The sequence below is a fragment of the Lepisma saccharinum genome, chromosome 2 (genome assembly GCF_977018435.1).
Source record: "Lepisma saccharinum chromosome 2, izLepSacc3.1, whole genome shotgun sequence".
NCBI classification, from domain to species: Eukaryota; Metazoa; Arthropoda; class Insecta; order Zygentoma; family Lepismatidae; genus Lepisma; species Lepisma saccharinum.
In genome coordinates this window covers 84569344-84595767 of record NC_139230.1, presented here as the reverse complement: position 1 = coordinate 84595767, position 26424 = coordinate 84569344, and the positions used below count along the sequence as shown (strand labels likewise).

The window sequence follows — 26424 nt, the reverse complement described above, 5'->3', positions numbered from 1 at the left end:
AACCAGTAAGTATACCCCTACACTGTGCCCACCGAAAACAAGATTAACTAAATAAATGAAAGATTTCATATAATTCTGACGGTGAAATTGTAGAGTGATAACATGGACGAGGAGTGCCGTGATAGACAGCAGATTAAGTGCCCATGCAAATTATCCTGGTGCTGGGGATGCTTTATGAGAAATTTCTTAACTAGGGGAAAGCATCACCCCAAGTTTCCCCCACTATGAGCACTGCTGCCCCATCTCCTGAGAAACAATCCTGCGGCGGCCTTGGGTAGCATCATAATTCTTAAATTGTCTTACTTTCTAATTTGCAAACATTTTTTCAATTTTATCCTTTTGTTAGGAAGGACGCATTTTAATTTATCTTGTTTTCCTTAATATTTAGAATTGTAGTGCTCTAAACTGCAAAATGTCTACGAAATAGTATCCGTGTGTGTTTGTGTGTGACAGTCTCTTTCAACTTTCAAGAAAAACATCTCCTGGAAGACATGAATAATTTCGGCAGAGGATCGTAAGGCAATTGAGTAAATTAGTGTTCAATTTATCTTGAGTTTTCAAAATGAGTATGTTATAAGTATGTATGTTACGAGAAGTCATCTAAAATTAAGCGATCACCTCCTGCGATGTCAAAAACTAGGCCCTAATGGGCCACTATTTTGGCCTCGTGCCGGTCCCCATGGTGTAGTGGTGTGAATAATCAAGGATCCTCGGTTAGAACCCCGGACAAAGATATGAAAGTATGAAAGTATATGAGGGAGAAAAACGAAGTAAAATGATGAATTGATTTATTTCACCTCGCATTTCTGCCACTTTTGTCTAATCGCGAAGATGAGATGAATGGTGATAACATGAAATAGATGAAGGGACAATCACAAACACAAATGGAAGACCCAAGTCCTACAGAGGATTATCCTGGCTGCAGGTGCAGTCGCCAGAGCCTCGTTAGTCTGCAAAGTGCAATAAAGGATGGAAGTAATGAGTACAATATAAAATGACGAACTAGAATGCATTTTTAAGCAAGAATGTCCCGCCCACTACGAGGAGACGTGTCAATTATTTCTTCAGTAATGTTCAGTCAGGTTCAAAGGTATACGTCTACCCAAATAGTCCGTCACAACTTTTTTGGCAATGAGGGGATAAAAAATTGAAACAAAATAATTTCAGTAAATGTAACTAAAAGATGATGTAATAGTTTTGGAATCAAAGGGGTTAGAGAGTAAAACCTTGAGTATATAAAAAAAAAACAGAAATTTCGATGAAGTTTTTAGGTTTTCTTGGCACATTGGCCAATAAACCTTGGATGGACCAGGAGGAAAATCAATCCCTGGGTAGACCATGCGGAAGATTCGCACTAAAGATTTTTTTCAGTTTAGAATTATTTCCCGGTAGTTATTAATTCTAAACTTTATATGAGATGTTACCCCTACTCCTATAAGCAAATGACTGCATGGTGTTTCTATACAATAAATTTGTTGAAACGTTATAACTGTCTTTGAGTTCCCATCATCCTGAGATAGTTTCTGTGTAGACCTAGAAGCTTCCATGGCACCGACATTAGGAGTTAAGAGTATACAAACTGTACAAGGGAACGTAGCAATATTAATATAGGAAGACTTGTATTATGTACGTACAGTCATGGGCAGTTCTGGGTTGTAGCGATTCTATTGAAGGTCAATTGTATTGTTACAAGCCAGAAGTGTTCGTGACTGTACCAGAGACATAAATAAAACATATTTAAGTCTTCATATATTTATTTTATCACAAATAATTTTGACTGAATTGTGTAATTTGTTTGCAAAAACTTTCCTGCGGAAAGTAACTGTAAATAATTGTAAGTAACCTTTCTTACTTTTCAAGTATCAGTACGTGTAACAGTTACTTTTTAAAATGAGTAAGTATGGCTGTAACAGTTACTTTTTAAAATGAGTAACTATGGCCGTAACAGTTACTTTTTAAAATGAATAACTATAACTGTAACTCACTTACTTTTTGAACCAAGTAACTAACTCACTTACTTTTTAAAAGTAACTTTCCGAAAACTAATTTGCTCTACTTATGATTGAAATTGTCCGTATATCTAGGTCAAAATACAATGTGAAATAAATGATTTATGCTGGAACTTTCTTGCTCTATGTAAAGAGAGAGGTTTCTGAAACATGCATTGTCAGAATATAAGGCAAACGGACTTCGCAACTTCCGGTGTTATTGCGGCATCAAGTAGTACGTGGCCTGGTGAAAGGATACATTTGTAGACACCATTCATGTTCGTCGCCTACTCCAACGGGATAAAAAACATTCTCTGCAATGATCTCTCCTCTCCCACATTCGCTCCAAAGAAAAGAAAGCCCTCCTAATCTTATCATATCAATGATCTCTGTAATATAGACATGTGTTACATAATGGCAATAGTGTCACGAGCCAAGATAGAACTTGACTCGGCTCTTGAGAAGGTTCACGATTATGTCCGCCTGCAGCAAATAAAAACATTCTCCTAGATTTTTTTACCTATTTGTAGCTTGATGACGTTAACCAAAAACCTGCTCTGAAATCTCACATGTCAGGGTTAACAAGTGCATGGTCGTTGATCTGCCCACAGCCTAAAGGAAACTGAGCAATATGAAAGTGTAATTATGAAGAATATTTTCTTAAAGCGTTTGAGGTAACGATTAAGGTTGCCTCACTCATAATTTCCTTCCTGTTTACCTCAACTTCGTAGCAAACAGTTATGAATTATGTATTCTCTGAATTTGAACTTGTTTCTTTACTATTTGAGTTCCCGTCCGGTAAAATAATATACATTACTTGTTAAAATTGCAAATAAGAGAATTTAACATCTAGAAAAGATTTGAAATGTCCAATTTTAGCTTTAAAATTGGCTAATGTAATAACTGAATTACTTTGTAATAATTCGATCATGTGCAAATATTTTTCATGTGTTCTCGTAGTAAGAATGAAATCAACAACGCATTTTGTATACAATTGTGTCTTTTTTAATGTAATAAGAGATATATATGATATGATGTGTGGACAAGTTGTCAGAGCTCCAGCTAGTCAGTGATGTCTGATGTATATTTAATCCGTTTAATTACCTTTTTGTTGAGTGAAATGATGTCAGCTGAAAATTTTAGAGATGCTTGAAGTTTCTAGTTTCAATTTCCGATGATGTGCCGTTCTCCATGGCAGAGTGGTTAGCACAGCGCGCTACTACGAGCGGGTTTGAATTCTGGCCTGGGCATGGGTGTTCATTGAGAGTGTCCCTTCATCAATTTCATCATATAATTACACCCTCATCGTCGCGATTAGCCAAAAGTTGCAGAAGAGCGACACGAAATAACAAAAATCAAATCACTGTTACGAGTGTATTTTTGTGTGTGGAGGGGCATGAACGTCAGCAGGATTTGTTTTCCAGGGAGTGCCATACAATTTCATTTATTTTTCTTTTCCAAAACAAGCACTGTTTGAAATGATTACGGTTTTGCAGCAAAACCTGTGCCAGCCTAACTTGTAATTATAAATACCATATAGCCTACTTTTATTTACTGATTTATTGTTGATTTGGTTTATATTACTTCGCTTTTCTGCCATTTTTGGCTAATTGCGAAAAAGGGCGATGAGTGATGATATGATGAAATTAATTAATGGACACTCACAAAACACCCATGCCCAGGCAGGGATTCGAACCCGGGATCCCTGTCGGCTACCATAAACTGTTATTGATATGACATTACATGTGTGAAGTTTGTAATTTTCTCCTGATGTTCACTTGTCCCTTATGACCCTTCTTCTGGACATTCACTTACAGATGAGACAGTAGTGGCGATTGCAGGGCAAGGGCAGTTTACTTACTCTTAGTAGACGAGACTTAGCATTAAGATGATAAGTGCAGGGGGTAAAAACTGATAAAATATGGGGGCAACTTCCCTCCCGGGTTCGAGTCCCAGCCTGAGCATGGGTTCTATGCATTTCATCTAATCATCGTTCATCATCATCGTCGTGATTAGGCAAAAGTGGCAAGAGGAGACGTAAATTAAGAAAAATACGAACTATTATTCTCATTTCTACAATCTGTCCCTGAAGAACTGTGCGAAATTAACATTGTATTTATTTCTTCCTGTTTATATTCATGTTGTTTGATTCAAGCTAACATTTCACGTCCAACACCAACTACGGACAAATGACTCTCGTTTGTGTCTTCGAGAACAATACAAAGCGTTCGAATCAAGTAGATTTATTCAGGGAAAGTAGGAACCCCGCTGAAAAGAAACGGAGAAAGCGGTTTGTCCTTGACTCGATAAGTCACTTACCTGTTAGATTTAAAGTGGCTCTCTTTTTCCTTTGGCCAATGATCATACTGGTTGGTGCCTTGTTCTTAGCTAATTAATGTGGAAATATGTCCCGCAGATGTAGTTCAAATTTTTCCACTGATGTTACAAGAGGGAAGGAAATTGAATTCTTCAAAACACGTCGCAAGGTTTACTCGGTGGTGTTCAACAAACTTGCTTCATGTTCTTCTGCAGGGTCTGTTGCAGGGAGGGACAAGTGGCTGTAGTGGCTGTAGAGGCTTTCGGGAAAGTGAGAATTAATTTCCATCACGCTGTAACAAGTATTTGAGGAGTTTCTTTAATTACTTTGCCTTCCTTTGACACCGTTCATATTAATACATCATATTTTCAGAATGCTAATTATTAGTTCAAGAGCTTACTCTAAATAACCCAAAATCGTTGCACGTATTCCGCAGACTCTTAACCTTGGACTCGAATTTCTAATAATATCAAGGACTCAAAAAAATCGTAATAATTACTGCCCTGTTGGTATTCGGCGTTTTTTATGTAGGTTAATACTCAACCGTTCCATGTACAGTAGCAATTATAATAATTCCAAGTGGTGGAGAGAAAGTAGTAATGTTCCGCTTCATCCTACAGGCACTTTGTTCCACTTACGCTCGTTAGATCTCAGGTCGTCTATAGTGTATTGAATTAAATTTTCTCATGTATCGGCCATTAAAAGTGAATTTTGGGATGCGAGATCCTTAAGGAAATCTCCTACCCCGGCGAAGATTTGAGCATTTTCCACGATTATCTCAAGAACCAGTCGACAGAAAATTTTAAAATTTTAACTAAACACTGAGAAAGGATGTTTCCAAAGAACCACTGTTTGATATTTTCATTTGCTGCATCAACATCCAGAAAATTAATTAATTCATTTTACTCTTGAAATATCGTAATTTGTTTTCACTCTTCTTGACCGGATAACCCTACAGAGAGCCCAGTCGGCTCTCCATGGCACCTCGAAAATCCATTATTCGGGACGTAAAGTTTTCGTTTAATTTTTCCCTAAATTTCTATGATCTTTTTCATTGCAATTCGGTGTTTTTTTATTAATTTAAATTCGGTGTCATTTTTACATGCATTTTTACTGTTCCTTCTATGCTTAACATTTTCACATTGCTCTAATTCTGGAAACGTGAGACAAAGTTTAGTTTTAATGACAAAAAATATGTACATTTAAGGCTTATCTTTGTGAGAAATTAACAAATTACTTGCATTTGGAAAACTATTTCATCTCATCGGCCACTAAATATACAATAATCACTAATCGCGAAAATGAGGATGAGTGATGATGTGATGAAATTGATGAAGAGACACTCACAAAGAACACCCATGTTCAGGCCGTGAATCGAACCCGGCATCCCTAACGTCATAGTGTGCTGTGCTAACCACTCAGCCACAGAGGCCGGCCGGTTCCAATCTTGTGTGGGTTGAAAGGAATTGTCAAGCTCGTATTTGTATATGCGGAGGCAAGGCGGTAAAATCGTCGTGACCCTCTCTCTCTTGTACAGAATTTTAGTTATAACTTTTATTATCCGTGGAAAGAAATCTACGCGTGTCCGTGGCCGTTCGAAAGGGATGTGCCATGACCCGTGAGAAATCGTGCCACGCCAAAATATATTTCACACATATAATTTAATTCTGTCACAATATTGTGCATTGATTATTATGAGAGAATGATAATTACAAACTAAGACAGATACCGTATCGTCGCCAAGTGATAACTTCGAACTGAGCCGGTGTGTTCTGATTTGATTTCCGTTATTTAAAGTCGCTTTTCTGCCACATTGGCTAATTGTGACGATGAGGATCAGTCATGATAGGATATAATTGATGAAGGGAAAATAAATAAACCAATGCCCAGCTCAGGATTCGAACCCAGGATCCTTGGCGTCGAGGCGTGCAATGATAACCACTCCGCCACGGAGGTCGGCTCAGTGTTTTTTTAGGGTAGCCAGAACTGCTTTGGTGGGAAAAGCCTTGCTTACCACCGAAAGAAAATCTTGCTACCTCTCTCGCCCTCCGTCACAGAAAACAATCCGCCAACGTCCATGCGTGCATGTGGTCTACCCCTTTTCACAATATTTTCTACATACATTACATCTTGTTGCATTTGAGAAGCGACGTAACCAGCACATGACGACTGTTGTGGTGTACACTATAGCCACGTAATTTTTTAACGACGCCTCTGCTGTGTGCATACACAAAAAGAACTGACAAATAAGGAAAGTTGTTTTCCTCATATAAAAAAAAACATTTCTAGCTGCGGTTAAGTTTGAAAGACTAAATAAAAGTTCCATGCTACGTAGGCCTAAGTGAATATTATATTGCAAAAGCAAACTAAGATCATGTCCTCCAATCTCCTTGGTGGAGTGGTCATCGTAATGATCTCTCAGGCTAGGGGTCTTAAGTTCGAATTCATATTGTGCCTATTCCTTTGTTTCATGAATTAATCCTAATCGTGGTGACTAAGCTAGCGAGGTAGGAAAAGTTACTTAAAATAACCGATATAAAAATAATTATTATGAACTCATGGGAAAATCTGCAGTCCTCTGTTAGTTATCGCTCGCGTTAAAGTACTATGGAGATCACACTTAAAAATCGCCTTATTATTAATATGATTGTTGTTACGCACTTCTTTGCAACTATCTTCTTGAAAGAAATATATTGCCACATACGAAGGTCTGGCTGTTAGCTTTGCATGTGTTCTATGTATTAATAAATTTGGTGATTTTAGTTGCACATGTCTGAGAGCAACCAAGAGAAGTTCGAGAGAATTAATAGATTGATCGTCATTTTAAAGGGGTGTCATTAAAGATGACCATTGCAGTTCTAAGATTATTTGCGCAGAGGTACAGCTGTAACCGCAAGGAGCAGCAAGGGAACTACAGAAACATAAAATGGAATCAAAAACGAATAGCAAAAGTCAATAACAGAACAAAGTAATTGGTATGTGGAGTAATCAGTACTAATAATTATACAAAATAATAATAATAAAAAAGTAAATTATTGTACTATTACAGGGGAGAAGCATGCAATGTCTTTAAAATATGAACTGTAAACTATGTAACTCACACACTCTATTTCCCTTCCCTCCATCTTATTCATCTCTGCCCCTCTCCCTCCATCTCTCTCTCTCTCTCTCTCTCTCTCTCTCTCTATCTATCTATCTATCTAATATATCTTCACAAAGTACTACTTTACTAAGATTTCAAATTATTGTAATTGGGCCTCCCGATGGCGCAGTGGTAGCGTCGTCGCCTTGTAATCAAGGGGTCCCGGGTTCGATACCCGGTGGAGGCACATAGTGGTTCGGATCCCACTTTAAGCTGTAGGTCCAGTCCTGTGCATAAAGTGGACTTAAAACACCAAAATAATCAATCTATTATTGTAATTGGTTCTTTCCCATGTGACTTTATTTATATTGTTTCTGAACGACGTTGTTCATATGCTCTTTTTTTAATGTTTAAAATTTCTCACGATCGTAACTATACTCATTGCCCGGAATCTGTGGAGCAAGACCGCGCATAGCGAAAAGAATGGGGGAAATCGAGTGGGCAGAGCGAAGCAGTACACGCTGCTGCGATGGCTGGTGACATCAGTCGCTTCACCCCTCCACGCAATTCCGTTTCCTCTCACGTGTTCATCGGTGGAGCCATCTCGCGTCACTACTTGCACAGAAACTTGTTTTAGTTCGTTTGCACCAGAGATACCCGAGACAGAGTACGTAAATATACATTTTACTCCCTATATAGTGATGAAGGAATTGGGAGCATGAAAGTAGAAATATCAATTTCACTAAAACATCGTCCTGAAGATCGCTAGTTGAACGCTCATTCACCCCAACTTCTACCGGATGCAGAGCCGAGCAACAAGAATTTTCCACTCGGCTCTGCACAGTCAGCAAGGCAAACGGCCCTCGCCAGCGGTGAGTGCACATCCACTGTAAATTTCTACCTCCTGCACCCAGGGATACGACAGGTGTAAGCCTAAAGCCAGCCCGAGTCCGGACTGTTTCTTGAACTGCTCGCTCGTTGCCGCTTTGTAAAGTCGCGATTTCTCAACTGGCAGATGTCCTAGTCTTCGTCGATCGAGTTACTGGTAATTGTGGAGCAAAAGTGAGAGATCGATTTACTGTCTCCAGGGGTTTTATACATTGGAATTGAGTCACGACTTTTTGGACTTTGCACCTCCAACTCAAGGACGTATTTATGGGGGGTCTAGGGGATCCAAACCTCCCCCCCCAAAGATTTATCAAGTACTAAAATTAAATAATGAAAAATATTCGTTTAGCCGTTGTTGTATAATGTCCTCTGAACTTATTGGAAGACAAGGATTATATTGGGTTCATAGGGCTTTGAGGGACAAGAAGGACGTATTTAGGGGGTCTGGACGCCCCCCAACCCCACCCCAGAAATACCTATGAAGTACGAAAATTGAATAATGAAAATATACTCATTTAGCATTTGTTGTATAATTTTCTCCTTAACTTATTGGAAGACAAGGATTATATTGGGATCACATGGCTTTGAGGGACAGGAAGGACGTATTTAGGAGGGTCCAGAGGTCCGGACCCCCCGAAAGACTTAACAAGTACTAAAATTAAGTAATGAAAATATTAGCATTTGTTGCATAATCGATGGTTATTAATTTCCTCTGAACTTTTTTAATCAGAAACTTACTTTTCTCCAACTACATGTGACATCATTTTTGTTATTCGATAAATATTCAATTATTCATCTATTTGACATTATTTTCATTGCCAGAGCACTTATATTTATGTAAATTATTCCAATCTTAACTAAAGGTAAGCTACGTAATGAATATGTGCTGTTATATCTCCATTTTTATAGCTACAGTCTTTTTACCTAATCGTGTAATAATAGTATAATATTAATTTATGTATTGTAATTAGTATTAATTTGATTTAATATAATTATTTTAATTTAAACATTATTATTATTATTATTATTATTATTAACATTATAATTATTTTTATTATTATTATTATTCCTGAGACACTTTTTTCGGACCACCCCCCCCCCCCCCCCGAAACATATTTCTAGGTCCGTGGCTGCTTCAACTGTACACCTGGGGTATCCCTGGGTGCAGGTGGAAATTTACAGCGGAGGTGCACTCACCGCTGGCGAGGACCGTTGTCTTGCTGACTGTGCAGAGCCAAGTGGAAAATTCTTGTTGCTCGGCTCTGCATCCGGTAGAAGTTGGGGTGAATGAGCGTTCAACTAGCGATCTTCAGGACGATGTTTTAGTGAAATTGATATTTCTACTTTCATGCTCCCAATTCCTTCATCAATAGATAAAAACACATGTAAAATAATTTGTTACACTTTGTATTCGAAATAATGCATTTTCTTTGTGTTCAAACATGTGGTGTTGGAAATAAAAAGTAGGTAACAGCGTCAGGCATAACTCTGTTGACTTTCCGATTAATAAGTCACGTAGACTCTATTGCTGATGTACTCACGTGGTCTACTGTTGTGGCGGGAAGGCAACAGAATTATGCCTAACGCTGTAGTCTACTTTTTGTATGGAACTATGCGATATATTTTGTAGTATACATCATGCGTCTTTTATGTTATGTAGGTATAACTTCTTACGCCTTCTTGATCTAACGGTTATTTTAGTGTGCTATGAAACTCATGTCTTTATACCAAATACAAATATTTTATTTTCATTGTCTCCATAAGGATTTGTGTAAAGCCAGAAGCGCAACGAATTCCAATGTATGTCAATAATAATAATAATAATAATAATAATCACACAACGATAATAAACTTGTGTGATTTTTGAAAATTCGAATGATCTCTTTTACTACCATTACAAATTTTGTATATACAATACAGAGAGATCCAACATATTTTAAAGTCCGTTAAGTAAAGAATATTACTGGATAAATTGATATATTAATTGAGAGTAGTTTGCACATTATTTTTCGCATTGGATCGTTCTATTTCTTTTATTTGTGTGTTACTTTTTGTATGTACCCGTCTAAGATAGTCGAGGTGTGTGGAAATAGATAATTAAGCAAACACAAAATAATACCGAGCATATTTAGGATTCGAATCCAGGATCCAGGGCTTTCCATTGAGTTATAAAATCCGCTATATCACTGAGATCTGCATATCGAATCGTATATTAATTTCTTAAATAAATAGTCTATATGTAACTCCCATTACTTTATGTATAATATAAACAATTAATATTTATATGTTTTCTGTGAACAACAACCGCAGGGCTTTCCGGCGCCGATAAATCAATAACTTAATAACGGTGTGTAAGAAGTCGGATGTTGCCAATATAATTCTCAGCTTAGAAAGTCCACGGAACTTACATTTCTCCTCTGCCTCTCGATTTCCTGCCTTACCTTTAATTTTCTTCCCAATTTCACCTTCCTTTTAATTTCCATTCATTACTATTCATTGCTTTCTTTCTCTCCACGTTTTTTATGAGCTTTATTTTATGCAAAAGTCAAATCCAATTATACCATTTGCTGACGATTGCGCTTAAAGTATTAAACTTACAGTTCTTCGACAGGGAAGATGCTTGGACATATCTTGCCAATGAAGGTAACCCCTTACATCATTTCAAGGCACGAGGAAATAACCAGAGGATAAAAACCGAAACGGAACCAATTATATTGTCTGCACTGACAGCACAATTAATTTATGCGTTCGGAGATATTCACTTTCTCCCGATTGTTAAATATGCGCTGGACGAGCCAGCTTCGTTCTTGGCAGATACAAGAAGAAACCTATCCTTGGAAAGACCAAAAACAAAGCTGGGATTGGCTTGGTTTGGGGAGTTGACGCCACAGGGGAGATATTCTGCGGCTCTTGTTGTCTGGCCACGTGTTGAAGTGGAAATCAAAGTGAGACTGGATGTGTGGATTTTATTGTCTGATTTGGCGGTCATTCACCACTTTCACTTCAAAGTACAAGTGAATCTGGTAAAGCAATGTCTCTTAGCAAGTGATGGAAAGTGCACGGTGGAACTTGTACAACGTCTTTTCCAAGAGACGCCGAAAGATGTTTGAAAACGGCTGTTTTTTCCGCCCTCTCTTCTGAACGCGTAACTATAGCAGTACTCGTTGTGCAAGATAATTATCAGGAGAGACTCCGAAATCTAGATATTTAATTCGTGAAAGAGCCAAGTTTGTGTCAACCTTGTGTGGGCCAGAGGAAGAGTAACTGTATTGATTAGATCTGAGAAGCATTGAACCCAAAGAACGCACCACTTAATTTGAGATGCAATAAATTTCACTAGTCTGGGACTGTATCCACTCATCCAGGGAGAGTTATGTAAATCTAGTGTACCCTTACTTGGTAAGGTGTTACTTGCAATACATGCGTTACTTTTCCAAGTTCATTACTAGCCAGTTCATTCACTAGAACAAAATCGTTTTTTTTTTACAAATGAAGAGTGATGGTTTTACTTCTCAGAAGGCATCGTCACTCACAATGGTATGAGAGGAATTACTACTTGTCGAAGTGAAACTTGATCATCTGTTTTTATCCTTCAGCTGGCTTCTACGGCCGTAGCCTGTTCTGGGCTACTTGATTAGTAGGATTTATTAGTATTGAAATGAAAGATCCCTTGTGGGATGTTAAGGTGATATCCGACTTGGTGTCTGTTATCATTATCTCAGCAACTACCATATAAAATGTAGTAGCAGGAAGGATCAGTGTCACATGATCTACTGACATTTCAGAAACCGTGTTAGATTGATTCATGATATTGTATCAGAAAGGTAGCTCAGAGAGTGTGTGTTCATATCTTCTGCCCTTGAACATTCACAATTCATTTTTTTCTACTTATCTATATATTAGAGAAAGTAGCAAACTGGTGCATATGCATTCTCTTTATAGGTCAATAAAATGTTGAAATTTGTCAGTATATTTCTCTCTCTCTCTCTTTTTCAGCCTTCCTTATTGGTAATCATATTTATTGTCATACGTCTCTCAATATATTTTATTTGGCGAGGATACCATTCGTCTATTTCGTAGTTGATCCACAAAACATCGCATAAAATAATCAGTGGGTAATGTTATGTATCATGATAACTCAACACAAATACTATGATTTTATGCGCCTTTGTGAGCATTTTTAAATATTTTCTCATTATATCACACAAAGTTTAAATCAACGCGACGATGGGCATGAGATGATAAAAGTGGTGAGTCAACCTTCGTGACGGAGTGGTTAGTGAGCGTACCACGAAGTCGGGTATTTTGGGTTCGAATTCTTGACTAGGCAAGAATGTTTCATTGTTTGATTTCTCGTATATTTCATCACTTCACCATGTATTCTCATCGGCATGAATAACCTAGAGCAGTGGTTCTTCAACTGTGGTCCGCCAGGGGTCCACGGGACCCTCTCAGGGGGTCCGCGAAACCCTCCCAGTGTTCCACAAAGGTTCGGAAAAAAAATATATAAGAGCATCTACTCTTTAATGCTAAGAATTAATTATGAGAGAACGAAAATTATACAAATTTACGGTGTTTATTTACTGAGGTAAAAGAAATTGAAGTAGATAAGCCGAAAACGTAGACATGACTAAGCATCGCCAGTTCCTACAGGTTGTTATTAGAAAGAGTTCGCATGTCCCCCTATTTTGCTTCGCAACTGGATGAAAGCACAGATATTACAAACAAAGCAACACTGATGTGCTACGTTAGGTATGAACATCTCAAAAGTGTTTACGAGGACTTACTCTTCATCTCCTATTTGACGCACACTACAGCTGAAGAAGTATTTGCAAGCTTAAACGCGTTTATAATATCTCATAATATGGACTGGTTGAAATGCGTTGGAGTTAGCACAGATGGAGCACGAGCAATGTCGGGAAGGCTTACTGGACTTGCAGCACGAATAAAAGAAATCGCGTCGGCAACATGGTTCCATTGCTGCTTACACAGGGATGCACTAGTGGCCAAGAAGTTACCAGAAGAGCTTCAACAGACCTTAAATGAATCAGTGAAAATTGTCAAGTTAAAAAAAAATGCAAGTCACTGTATTCAAGACCTTTTGAGCAGCTCTGCAAAGAAATGGACAGTGAATATCATCAACTTTTGCTTCACTGTGAAGTTCGCTGGCTGTCACGAGGTAAAGTTTTATAAGTTTTGAGAGACGAAATAAGAATATTTCTCTTTAATAAGCAATTTCATCTCAGCAATCGTTTGAATGATTTTTCCTGGTTAGTCAAGTTCCCATACTTATCAGATATCTTCATCCATTTAAATAATCTGAACTTAAGCTTTCAAGGACAAAAAGTAACCGTCTTTTTAATTGAAGACAAGATCGAAGCAATGATCAAAAAGTTGGAGTTGTGGCTTCAGCGTATACTGAATGGAAAATATTTCCTTCGTTCCACGGAAGAAGAGTTGTCAAGAGAACGACAAGTCACTCTTCGCACAACATTTGAAACACTTGCAGCAGTCGTTCAGAGAATATTTTTCTGTGCCTGATGCAAGCAAAAATTGGATCAGGGATCCATTTTCAGTTAGCGTGCATGAAGTAGAAAGCCTTACAGAAGCAGAAGAAGACCAACTCATGGAGGTAACAACGGACGGTGCTCTGAAAAGGCAGTTCAAAGAAACGACACTTGCAAACTTTTTGGGCTTACTTACAGGATGATTTTCCTGGACTATCAAAGAAGGCCATGAAAGTATTAATGGCTTTTGTAACAACCTACTTATGTGAAAAATCATTCTCTGCTCTCATTTATCTTAAAACAAGTACAGAAACCGTTTGGAAAATGTAGAATCAGAACTTAGGATTCAGGTTTCTACCATTAAGCTCGATATATCACGACTTGTCAGTGAAATGCAGCATCATTCCTTTCACAGGAAATAAGATTAACAAGTAGTGTTGTGTCATCTCTTGTTAGTATTCATTATTAATACAAAAATTGTATTTTATATACTTTTAATGAATTTGAATGTAATTGCTACAATTAACTTTACAATAAAATGCAAATAAAAATAAAATGTGTGCGTTCATTTAATTTCCCCTTCCTTAAATGGTGAAAATCAGTGATGAAACACTAGACATAAATATGTATGATGAAAATTCCGGGCTTTAAACTTTGAGTTAATTCTTGGGGGTCCCCGAGGGCGAATGATATCTGAAGGGGGTCCGCGGTGTAGGAAAGTTCAAGAACCGATGACCTAGAGAGTTAAAAAAACAAAAACGATAGGCATTATCTAAAATCTAGCACAAGATAAGCGATGAAAAAATATAAATGTCTTGTTCACAATTATGAATGAAAATGACACCCACATGTACAATACTCTACAGTAACCACGATAGCTTCCGTGGGTAAAGTTTGATAGATTTTCGTGCCTCTGAGCAATGTCAAGTTGATGAATATGCAATCTGCTAGATCTGTGGTTTCAAAGCATGCAACCCTGAGACCTACGAGTAATATTTAAAAAAGGAAATTTATATCCCGTCTTTAGGTGGCAGAGCAGTCTATTGCTAAACCTCGTCCCGTAAATTAAGGATTATTATTATTATAAAACAAGAGATTAGGTGTAGGTTGCATGTAGAAAGAGTACTTAAAAAGAAGAAAAACCTAATTAAAAATCGTATTAACGAAATAATACTTATTTTAAATGAAAGACAATATTGAAGATATAAATCTAACATTTTGCAAGTATAATATCACTATTATAAATCGCCTCTACGGGCATGTCAATTTTACTCATATCTCTATGAAACATGTCCTCAAATGTTAATTATTTCAATACAACCGAAATATGCAAAGGACATATAACCTAACAAAGTATGCAAATATATACAAACAACTTTTCATTAAAATTGTATTAAATTACATGAATTAGACGTACGTGTTTCATTATATCAAATACAACTAATAACAATGCAATTTTTATGTCTTTTCTGGTTTAAGGCACCAAGGCTGCCCATGATGCCACAGAAACAGCCGTTGTAATTAAGTATATTATAATCGCAGGTTCCGAAGCGACTGCACTGTATTATGAAATCATTCTAATAGGAGCCGACATGTGTTGAAAGCGCGCGCGCACACACACACACACACAAAGTTTCAATGAAATAAATTCTAATACACTTAAATTATATTCAATTTATATTCATATTACACTATGTGTTTTGAAAAAAAGACGCCCGTTGAAAGTATTTGAGACACAATCTCTTAAGTATTTGACAATTAATTCTAGCAAATCTTTTAAGTACGAGATTATCCTATTTAGATTCATTAACACTGAGTCATTCTGTCACTGGCAAAAATCGAAATCAGCTACAGGAAAACCCTGACGTAACACGAATATTTGTAGGCTTCTGCTCAATAGCCGTGATATGCTTCACAGATTCGGTGGTACAGAAAGTGAGGGCGAAATAAAAAGGTGGGGGGCTTAAATGATTGGTTTTGTACCACAGTCATTAAGGAACCTTTGCTTCATAATGTAAAGAGCACATAAAATTTCCCTCTACTAAAATTAATATGAAACATTAATGACCCAGTAATCGACAAAATCATTCATTAATCTGGGAGTTCCTATTTGTTTGTCGATTACCAAGTTGCTGAGAAGGTTCTATCCCACATTTCAAAATTCGTACTGAATTTGGAAGCTGATGCCGTCTAGTATCTCGTTTCTGGGATATGTAGAATAATCTCTATTCTATTATAACCTGTGAGTCAGATGTTGGGAGAGTTGATTTCTGAGCACAATAATGTTCTGTTCTCAGTTTTCTAAATAATACTATAAAAAAAGGGGGAAACGCCCTTCTTGAATTAACCACTTCTATTCTAACAGTGCACGTAATACTGGGTGCCCATAAATAAAGTTGCCTACTCAGAGTCCTCTGGAGCCCTTTGAAACATCGAATTTCAGTGAAACTTGGTAGAGAGGTTATGGAGAACATGGGGAAGCGAATGGTGACGAACAAAATAGTTCAACTTTTCAATTTTCACCATCAGTAGTCTATGAGATCCATGTTTCAGCGAAGCACAAAAAAAGTCTACCTTAGTATTTATGTAGCATTCTTCACAGTGTAGGTAAAATGTAACCATCTTATTGTTATTAAATATTTAATTTATTCCAATTGTCTTGCATATCAATGTTGATGTTGAATTTTTGTTTGGTTTATTTATGTGTAAATACAGTAAAGAATTATGAAACCCGTTATTCAGTTCTGAAAGAGGTCCAAAATCCCATATCGCCGCCACTGTTTTTGGTGGTGCGTATTAACATTATTATCGTAACGTTAACGTTATCTACCTTCGATCAAGAGGTCCCATATTATTTTCAGTGACGGTGTACTCAATTTCAAATAGATCAAGTACTCCCTCTGTCCCATAATTATAGTCCGGTATGCCAAAATGGTAACTTTTTATTTATGTTCTTTTGGATACTTGATCGGCCAATTTGTACTGATCCTTGAATAATAACGTTGTATGACTCATTCCCGGGTTTCATTTTCTTCTTCTGTATACACAAATGTCACAGTTTGAATATCGGACAAGTATTTTGTGACAACAAACAAAAGTGTACCGGACAATAATTATGGGACAGAGGGAGTATCTATTAGCCCATCTGTGCTAGACTTTTCTCTTTTATTCTCTGGCAGTGTGGAAAAGGATACTATTGAATTGTTCTATTTTACGTATGTTGCTTGAACTTTTCTTGTTGTTGCGATGCAATGTTAACATCACTTTTCATAACACGAAGCCATTGCTTTCGAGGGGAGTGAGGTCCCCGTTAAATCTGCCAACATTCTTAAATGTAGGCCCTATTTTTCTGTGATGATAACCAATTGTAAACCATGAAATCTGAAACTGATTAAGAATCCAAAACATGTAGGATTGAATAAGAAAGTTATTTCTCAACTCATGTTTTATTTACATGTTCTATATATTAAAAGAATATGCTTTCAATATAACTTAATTCATGCCAAGAATTACCAGGCAAGTAACCATGATTAGGGCAAAATGTTACTGAAAAATTTGTTACTATTGGGAAGGAATTAATTGATATTAAACGAAGATTCTTACAATACCTCCTATATGCTGTCCATTATATTTCGTTTTAATTTATTTTTGGTGAAACTTAGAAGCTACGAATGTACATAATTTCTTCTTTGCACTTTAATATGGTATCCCTCTTTCCTTAAATACAATTTTCTTTTGTTATTAATCTGTCAAGACTTTTATAATTTACAAATTTTAAGGGAATTTGAAATAAGTACAGCCAGTGGAGCCAACTTTTATGAGCCCATGGGGCTCGAAAATATAATTTTTATCATCAGCATCACCCTTGTTATCGTAGTGGACTACTTATTGAAATCACTGATTCACGTGCTTCCCGTCCAATAGCTGCTACATTACAGACGCATATTCAACTACTGATCGTACGTACAAGCTAAATGTACAGAATGTTTAACACTTCCTTTCATGTTCAAAAAATCTTTCCCACAGTGAATTATGAAACAACATATTTTGTACGCTATATTCATCACATGTTCAAAAACTTCGTATCGTATTTAACCCGATATGAGTGTATTTATCATTATGTTTTTACGTGCAGTTTATGTCCGTATTTATTTATTTATTTATTTATTTATAACCATGCGTTTTTTATTGCCGTTACTTGACACTTGCTGGCATTGGTTGCTGCTATTGCTGAATTGCACTGATTTTTTTACATTGAGCAAACAGGACAATTTTATATTATTGTATGACTTTGCAGTCATATCGATATTTTGAAAGTAAATGATCCATGCGAGGGAGGGTAAGGAGTTATGACATGCATAAAATTACAAACCAAGTCTTTGAGTTGAACCCACCCAATGTGTTTTAGAATTTGGCAGCATTGATCATACAATTAAAGCTATCAATTTTTTATCCTGCGCAGACATTTAAGGAATGTAGGAAGGTCTTTCCATTTTTCTGTCATACCCAATTTCTCCGTCTCGAAAATTCTTTGTTGCATGATTTTATTGGAATAATGTCATCCCAAACAATCAATTTTCTACCTTAAATCCGGAACATATTTGCAGGCTCCCATAATATTAAAATATTGAAACTAAGAAAAAACGGAAATTAGGAACTTGACTGCTTTCCACGTTTTCTGCTTGAAGTTTTCAATATTGAAAAATCTAATGGCACACACAAGCACAGTGTAATAAATGAGGACCCCAGAGGGGGCAGGGGCCGGACATCCGCAATCAACCAATGTGCTCCTTGCAAACACGAAAAACAATATATATATATTTTAAAGTCCAAACATTCTTTCATTGTGGTATACAGGGGTGTATTAGATGCGACTGTGCCTCCTCAGAAATTTTTCCTGCTCTCCTCTACCCCTCCGCCCATTTTTATCACTGAGAAGATACTGATTATTTTGAATTATTATAACATATATATTATATTATTATATGTAATCAGAATCTTCTCTTCAATGTCAGTCCTACTTACGTGTTTCCGCGGAGCACTAAGATGAACCACTGCGTCGCTCTTCAGAAGCGAAGAGCAAGTGGAAATGCAAACACACACACACCCACAAACGCACGCACACCGGGAACTATCATCTAGAGACCGCCAGAGATGAACACTTGTATCAATACTCAGGAGAAAGAGCAGTCTCTTTTATCACTACGGAGCAATAAACTTTATAAAACTGTCACTTTCTAACACCAAACCTGTTTTGCGAGGCCCGCGCTTGATTTTAATGTGTCCGAGATTATCTTTCGTCGGCTTCTGGCCTTGTTCCGCCTTTTTCCCCAACCTAGGGCTCACATCCAGAGATTTTTTTATTGTCGGTATATTATGAATATGGCCGGAACTTCCTTGCGTTATTTCATAAATCATAGAGCTATACAACGATCATTTTTTCTGCATCGGATGGCAACACTGTTTGGGCGTAGCGAAAGAGAAAACAAGAACACTTGCTCCTCCTACTGATTTTCGGTCTGCAAAAAGATAGAATAGAGTAAAAAGGACCGGGAAACTTGAAAGAAATACTAAAGAGGAAATCTTCCAATGTTTTTGACCCAATGCACTTTTCCTTTTTCCCAGTGACTTGCATTTCTCTCAATTATGGCTCGTCACGCGATTCTTACAACTTATAATTAAAGCGCGTTCTTTCTTTTTAAAAAATGAAATATCTGCATTCAAGATACATAACACATTCTTACCTAAAGAATATAACATTATGTGTAATCAGTACCATTTTTAGAAATGCATTTCTGTGCAAATGTTCAATAAGCTCGATTTCAAGAGTAGAATTTATTGTTATCATTATTACTTGTTAATATTAGTACAAAAATGGTGCAAGTAATGACGATAATATTTAGTAACACGAAAAACACTATCATTTCTAGATATATTAACCTACTTTTGGCATATTAAACAGAACACGGGATTAATTAAATGTGGTGTATGTGTGATATCACTATTCCACATCAAAATAGTTTGGTTTTAATTATAAAAGGAATGCTAATTTAAGTACCAATTCAACTCCTAGGGAGTTTGTTTCTCTCTTAGGAAAATAATATTGAAAATATTTTACTTACTTGCTTCGTGGAACGTTGGCTTAGATAGTGTTTTTATGTTTCTTATGTCAAGTGTTTCGGGAACCAATACACAAAAGGACATCAATGTCGAAAATTCAACTTTCATTCCATGCTTGTAATTCTTGACAAAACCCAAAGGCAAAATACTTTCCCCATGAAGGCCAAAGGAGAGATTACTATGTGAGGATCCAATCTGCAAAATTTGCTCGTCGACTGTTATGTCAAATTCTCCAACAATATCCAATACAAAATTTCTCCCCTCTTCAACCACACAAGATATTTCCATAAATAATAAATTTGTTAATTTGTTTTACAGTATATAGTGTCTTTCCATAATCACCGTTTTATAGTAGACTAAAATTAGGTGGTACCACCAAATATTTAGGGCTGCGCACGCCTATATATCACTGACTGTTCGTTACAAAAATGTCAAACTTTATTTGTGCTCTAATATTTAACAGAAACATTATTTTTAATATTATTATCCATCGCAAAAGACACGAGTCGCCCTCGTGGTGCAGTGGTTGGCGTAGCACGCTATCAAGTCAAGTGTTGCCGGTTCGAATCCAGGGTGTCCGTACATATAATTTAACACAGTAAGCAGTTGTGATTTTTCTACCAATTCCTACACACACGCCTGGATCTGGATCTATTGGATCCATTTGAAATTGAAATTTGTCGCCACTGAAAATCGAATACGAGACATCTTGATTACAGGTCGGTAATGTTAATATACGAATAGCGTTTATCCACTTTAGCAAAAGCTGTGGCGACGATACCAGATTTGTGACATCCCCGCCACACGATTGATTAAGAAGGCCCTGTGTAAATCGAGATTCATAACTTTTTCCTGTAGTTTCCAGTGCGATAGATATTTACACATAAAAAATCCAATGAGAATTCAATAACACGATTGATATTGAAAAAAAATCTAATAAATGAAATAATAATAATAATAATATGGTTACATTTTACATTTCTCTTGGGCCTCTCCCATGGTGCAGTGGTAGCGTCATTGCCTTGTAATCAAGGGGTACTGGGTTCGATACCCGGTGGAGGCACAAGTGGTTCGGATCCCACTTTAAACTGTAGGTCCAGTCCCAATTAGCCTTACTGTGCATAAAGTGGACTTAAAACACCAACTCAAAACCAAACTAAAAAAACCGATTAGCTTTTGTGCATAAAGTAGCTTTGTAAAACAAAAACTCAAACATTTTACATTTCTTCAGGAAGATTTTTTTTTGTACTTTGCTGAGCATGGCTATTACCTTGGTTCCTATTTGCAATAAGGGAGGTCTTTGCACTACTGTAGGTATTGTACTGGTTATGTAGATCATTTTGTAAAGTATTGTGTGCATTGTTTGTCACTTGAGAAACAAATAGAAACCCATTGTTTTAATGAACGTTTTCTTCGGTTACTGTGTCGTTAGTGCTTCATTTTAAGTTTCTCAGAGGGTACGTTTGTATCCTCTTCACATTATGGAACACAGGTTCCTTAATGGCAGTGGTATGATTCTAAAAGCAATAGGATGCTATGGCAACAATATCATGTCAGCAAAGGCGCTGTCGAGGTAAAGCCTTGTTCCTGTAGGGCTAACTAACCCTTGTAATTTATTTGAATTATCCACGTTCGAATTAAAAAGAGTCCACTGTACTTAGTCATCCCTTTAGGGACGGGCACGTGCCCCCTAACCCCTCCCGCTAAATCCGCCAATGCTGCCCTCCCTCTCTTTTTGCTAGAGGGAAGGACAAAGCTACCCTGCCTTCTCCTTTTTGCCGGCACTGGATATAAGCAAAGGTTGGAGGATAGAGTGGGCGTGAGAGAAATCAACAACTACGGACTCTAAAGTAGGTTTTCAATGTTTACCGCCCGACCCTGTGGCCGAGTGGTTAGCACATCGCGCTGCGACGGCAAGGGTCCCGGGTTCGAATCCCGGTCGGGCTTGGTTGTTTGTGAATGTCCATTCATCAATTTCATCATGTCATCACTCATCCCCATCTTCGCAAATTAGCCAAGAGGCACAAAACGCGAAGTAAAATAAAACTAAATCAAATCAAATCAAATTCAATGTTTACCATCTATGGCGTACTCAAAGACGGACTGATGAGAGTTTTCTACTCCTTTCGATTAAGATCTATCCTGTATGCATACAACGCAACAATTTACTGCGCTTGCCCAACTTACATGGGTTCATTGAAGACGAAAAGACAGTTTGGGAATCTTAGCATAGCCAAAGACATGATGGTTGTTTAGATTGTGAAGTATAAATGGGCTGAAATTTCTTTAAAAAGTGAAATAATATGAATTGTGATACCAGTATAAAGACCGTTAGGTGCGTGTAAATGCTAACAAAATTACGAAAAGGGTTCTTACAATACAATAAAGTACGTAATTTTAAAATTAATTCACTAAGTCTAATACAGAGCTAAACATTTTCTATCAAGAACTGAAACCATGACGACTAGAATCTATACCGTACAAAATAATAATAATAAAAGAATGTTACGCGTAAGGGCAGTCGGTGAGCATAAGGATAAAAATACAAGACATCATACAACCCCGCAGAGGATTGTAGTTGAGTGGACTCGGTGGTCGACTCACGAGCTCACCACTAAAAGTTCCGGTATGAGTTCCGGCTCAGTTACATGTGTGTCTTTGTGCTAGTATGATCATCAGTTTCATGTAAACATCCCTCGTTCTCATTGTGATTGATTGAGTTAAAAGTTTTGGGTGGTGTTGGCACTTTAGTCCATTTTACACCCTTCCCTTTCTGCGAAAGATTCAAATTTTGCTCTTATTTTTTGTAGACTACATATCTGGAGATTAAGAAATTAAACTGCACCCAGTTTTAGGGCAGTACTAGAGCTATGGGTTCCTAATAAAATCTCTGCAATGTAGTGCGTCGTGTAGGAGGAGCAGGGGTCGACATGTGGGCAACATAGCGATATTGTGATCGCGATAGCTCCAGCAAAATTAGAGATCTTAAACAGAAATGCACATATTAACTACGAGTAGATATCTTGTGTGACTGATTTTGTATTGCATTTGAGTAAAATCGGACGAACCGCTCCAAAATGGCGGAAGAATATTAGATTTTTCGTCTGTCGTGGGCATTTCAAATTCTGCTGTTACTTTCGAATATCTGTTTAGATTATATTTATGAAGTGTAAGAAACTAAATTGGCAACAATTGTAGAGCATTATTCGAGGTGAAATGCTGTTAACAAACATTCAAAAATATAATGATTGGTTTAGGAGGAAACTGAGGGTAAAAAGCTTAAACATTTTTGCTACTATATCGAAGTTTTACGCTGAAATACTTGCAGCAATTTACTACCTTGGACATTTTATATTTAAGAAATACATATCCACACTTTTGAAGATCACGGGCGAAAGACCTGTTTTTCCTATCATGGGATGACATATCATTTGCATAGACTACATTTTCGTAGATGAAACCAAAATCCCAGCAGTTTTGGGGTATCATTATAGCTAAATGTTTTTAGTGTAAACTCCAGGGCTTGAAATGGAAAATTTCACAAAATGGAATGCTTTACTTTCGTTAACATGGTTATCTTTTTCTGTCCCTGGGCTGGTTACATAGAGCGAAATAACAATTAGTGAAACTACTAGTGTATTACAATTAATAATAGTTAAGACTAATACATTAACTTAAATATCAAATAGTATAAAATATGTTTTTAAAATTTAAACAGGCGGAAATCCTCGATGGTAGTCACATCGCCAAACTGTAGAACATTTTTTTGAATTAAACATACATAGCCTCAATACTCTGTCTTAATATTACTTATAAAAAACAATTTCTGCAAATGAAAAACATTTCAATATTGTTGTTTTGCTTTTGATTGATTTGGTTTATTTTACTTTGCTTTTCTGTCAGTTTTGGCTAATCGCAAAGATGAAGATGGCTGATGATATGAAGAAGGGACAGTCACAAAGAACACCATGCTCAGGCTGGGATTCGAACCCGAGACCCCTGGCGTCGTAGCGCGCTGTACTATCCACTCCGCCACGGAGGTTGGCTATTGTCATTTTGCGTATGATCAGGAATTGTGTTTATTGTTTTACTGACTTGAAATTTGGTTGTTGGGTTAATCCATGAGAAAAAATGATTTCACAAGACAAGACAAATAATAATAATAATTAACAAATAAAACAGTGAACACGATAACCACAAGCCATAAAAAGAGAAGGCAACATAGACGCCATCATACTCTGCTAAGCTTCCTCGCGGCAACAACGCATCTCCACGTAGAAGGGAAGCTAATATGAATGCTGTAATATATGCAATTAATAATTATTAGCAATTGAAGGGCTCGGGTGTAAGACATGGTAAGTGACATTTTGGTTATTTCTGAGTCCATTAAGAAAAAAAGGTTATTAGAAGCTGTATTTTAGATAAATTGTTTTCGTGTTGTGTTTACCAATTGCAGAAGACTTCACTGAGTCCAATGCAAATTGTATGACATGGCAATTTCACTCGAAAATTGAAAGATGGCACATTTTACTTTGCAACTCAAAAATGACCAAATGTCACTTACCATGTTTTACATCCGAGCCCTTCAATTAGGTCCACTGAAAAGTAAAAATGTTGTGAAAGATGTAACAGAAAAATTAAAAGAACCAGAACGGTCCTTGCCGTTTCTGAGACGGAACAGGAAGGTTCCAGATATTCACGAACCGGAACGCCCTTCCGGCTCGCTCCGGTCCATTTCGAAGCCTGATGTACTCTAATACCTGTAGTGTGTGATTTCGGAGGGGTATTGGTTTGTTTGATTTGTTGTTTTAACTCCACTTTATGAACAGAAATTTTATTCGGGACTGGACCTATAGTTCATAGTGGTATCCGAAGCACTGTGCTGTGAGCTTCCTACGGGTATCGAACCCGGGACTCCTTGATTCCAAGACTACGATGTTTCCTCATCGGGGAGATCCTTATTTGCTATGCCCTTTCTTGGCACTTGACGGGAATATGTAGACAAGGGTATTCATTCCTCAACCATTTCTGAAATGTGTGGTTCAACCATTTCTTCACTATTGTCTCTCTCTGGATTAATCGGGTGAGAATGAATGATTAGCTAACGAAACAGACAAGACAAACACACATTCATGCACCTTACCCTTGATTCGAACTTCGAACCCTTGTCGACGAAGCGCATTACGGTAACCACTGAGCCTCGGACTGGTCGTGTTTGATTGTACATTCGTTATTATGTTTATTCGTCAGGGTTAGATTCCACACAATAACTTATTTGCGTTTACAAAAACCCTTAACGGGCCTCCCACTTTGCGTAGTGGCCTTGTAATGATGGGGTCTGGATTCGATACACAGTGGATGCATATAGTGGTTCGGATCCCACTTCATACAGTAGGTCCAGTCCCGCTTAACCTATCTGTGCATAGAAGGGACTTGAAACAAAATTTGACTAAAAACTTACCTGTTTACTTCTCTGGCTGGATGCAGCACGGCAACCTTTCGCGGTACTCCGCGCGCGACTACATTAAGTAATTTTGCCAACTCACTTTGTGTGGCTCTTATTATTTTTTTTCTTACTTCATCGATGCTCGAAACCATTAATTTCTGCGTCAATTACCTAAGAGGTCGGCACAGGACTTGTGTGTCATTAATTCCATGTATTTCTTAAGCTGACACACCCATTGTGCATGCAGGTTGTATCCTGATGATGCTTGCTTGCGTAAGGATTTTCTGCGGGAATGAACACGAAAACTTACAAGCAATGTATGATGTGAAAATTTTCCTGTGGGGTATTCTAGTGAGGTATACTCTGTCCCGGAAATCTCTGAAACAATTCTGCGCATAACGGTAGAGAAGTATAGGACGAGAGAGGGCGGAGCGAAGCAGTAATCTACGCGCTGCTGAAAAGGCTGATAACTGCAGTTGATTTCCCCGCTCCACGCAATCCTGTTCCCTCTCACGTGTTTATTGGCCGAGCCGTCTCGAGTCACTATTTGCCCAGAGACTTGTTTTCGTTCGTTCACTCCATAGATACTCGAGATAGAGTATACTTCCTTCCAGGAGATATACGTACGTACTGTACGTACATACTTTAAATCAGTTGGTGGAATTTCCCCTTTACTCCCCTGCAAATACAAGTGAATGTCTTGAGTTTGACATCTCGCAATAATAAGGTCTGAAAATGAAAAGTATTTATTTTTGTAGGAGGAAGAGTGCGGTGCTGATCACATCACCTCCAGTATAGCTGAGATGAGACCAAGAATGTGTGGAGCACTGCCTTCAAACCCCCTATGTGCCTTCATGGCACGGTGCAATACCTAGGGGATGAAGACAAGAGTGGCTTTAGCTCTCTAAAGTTTAGAAACCTTTCCAGGCCTTATCTAGTCGATTACCCGAAAAGAATCCGTTCATCAAGATTCGGATTCCTATTCGTTTGTCGAGTGAAAAAACTATTTCCATAATATCACTGTGTAGTTATGATGTAACCATAATAACAATTCGTATATTCGAATTTCATTGTCA

General features: G+C 37.4%; 1 protein-coding gene across 2 annotated transcripts in view; it reads right to left on the bottom strand.

The window, feature by feature from the left end:
• Positions 1 to 25407, bottom strand: part of LOC145984458 (von Willebrand factor D and EGF domain-containing protein-like) — a 243675-nt gene extending 218268 nt beyond the window's left edge. The window contains exon 1 of one of the 2 annotated variants that reach the window (XM_083118119.1): positions 25364 to 25407. The gene's annotated coding sequence lies outside the window, so the exon portion shown is untranslated. Of the gene's footprint in view, positions 1 to 18807; positions 18885 to 25363 lie in introns of those variants that run through there. The other variant, XM_083118117.1, reaches the window with a different exon arrangement.
• Positions 25408 to 26424: the final 1017 nt, after the last annotated feature.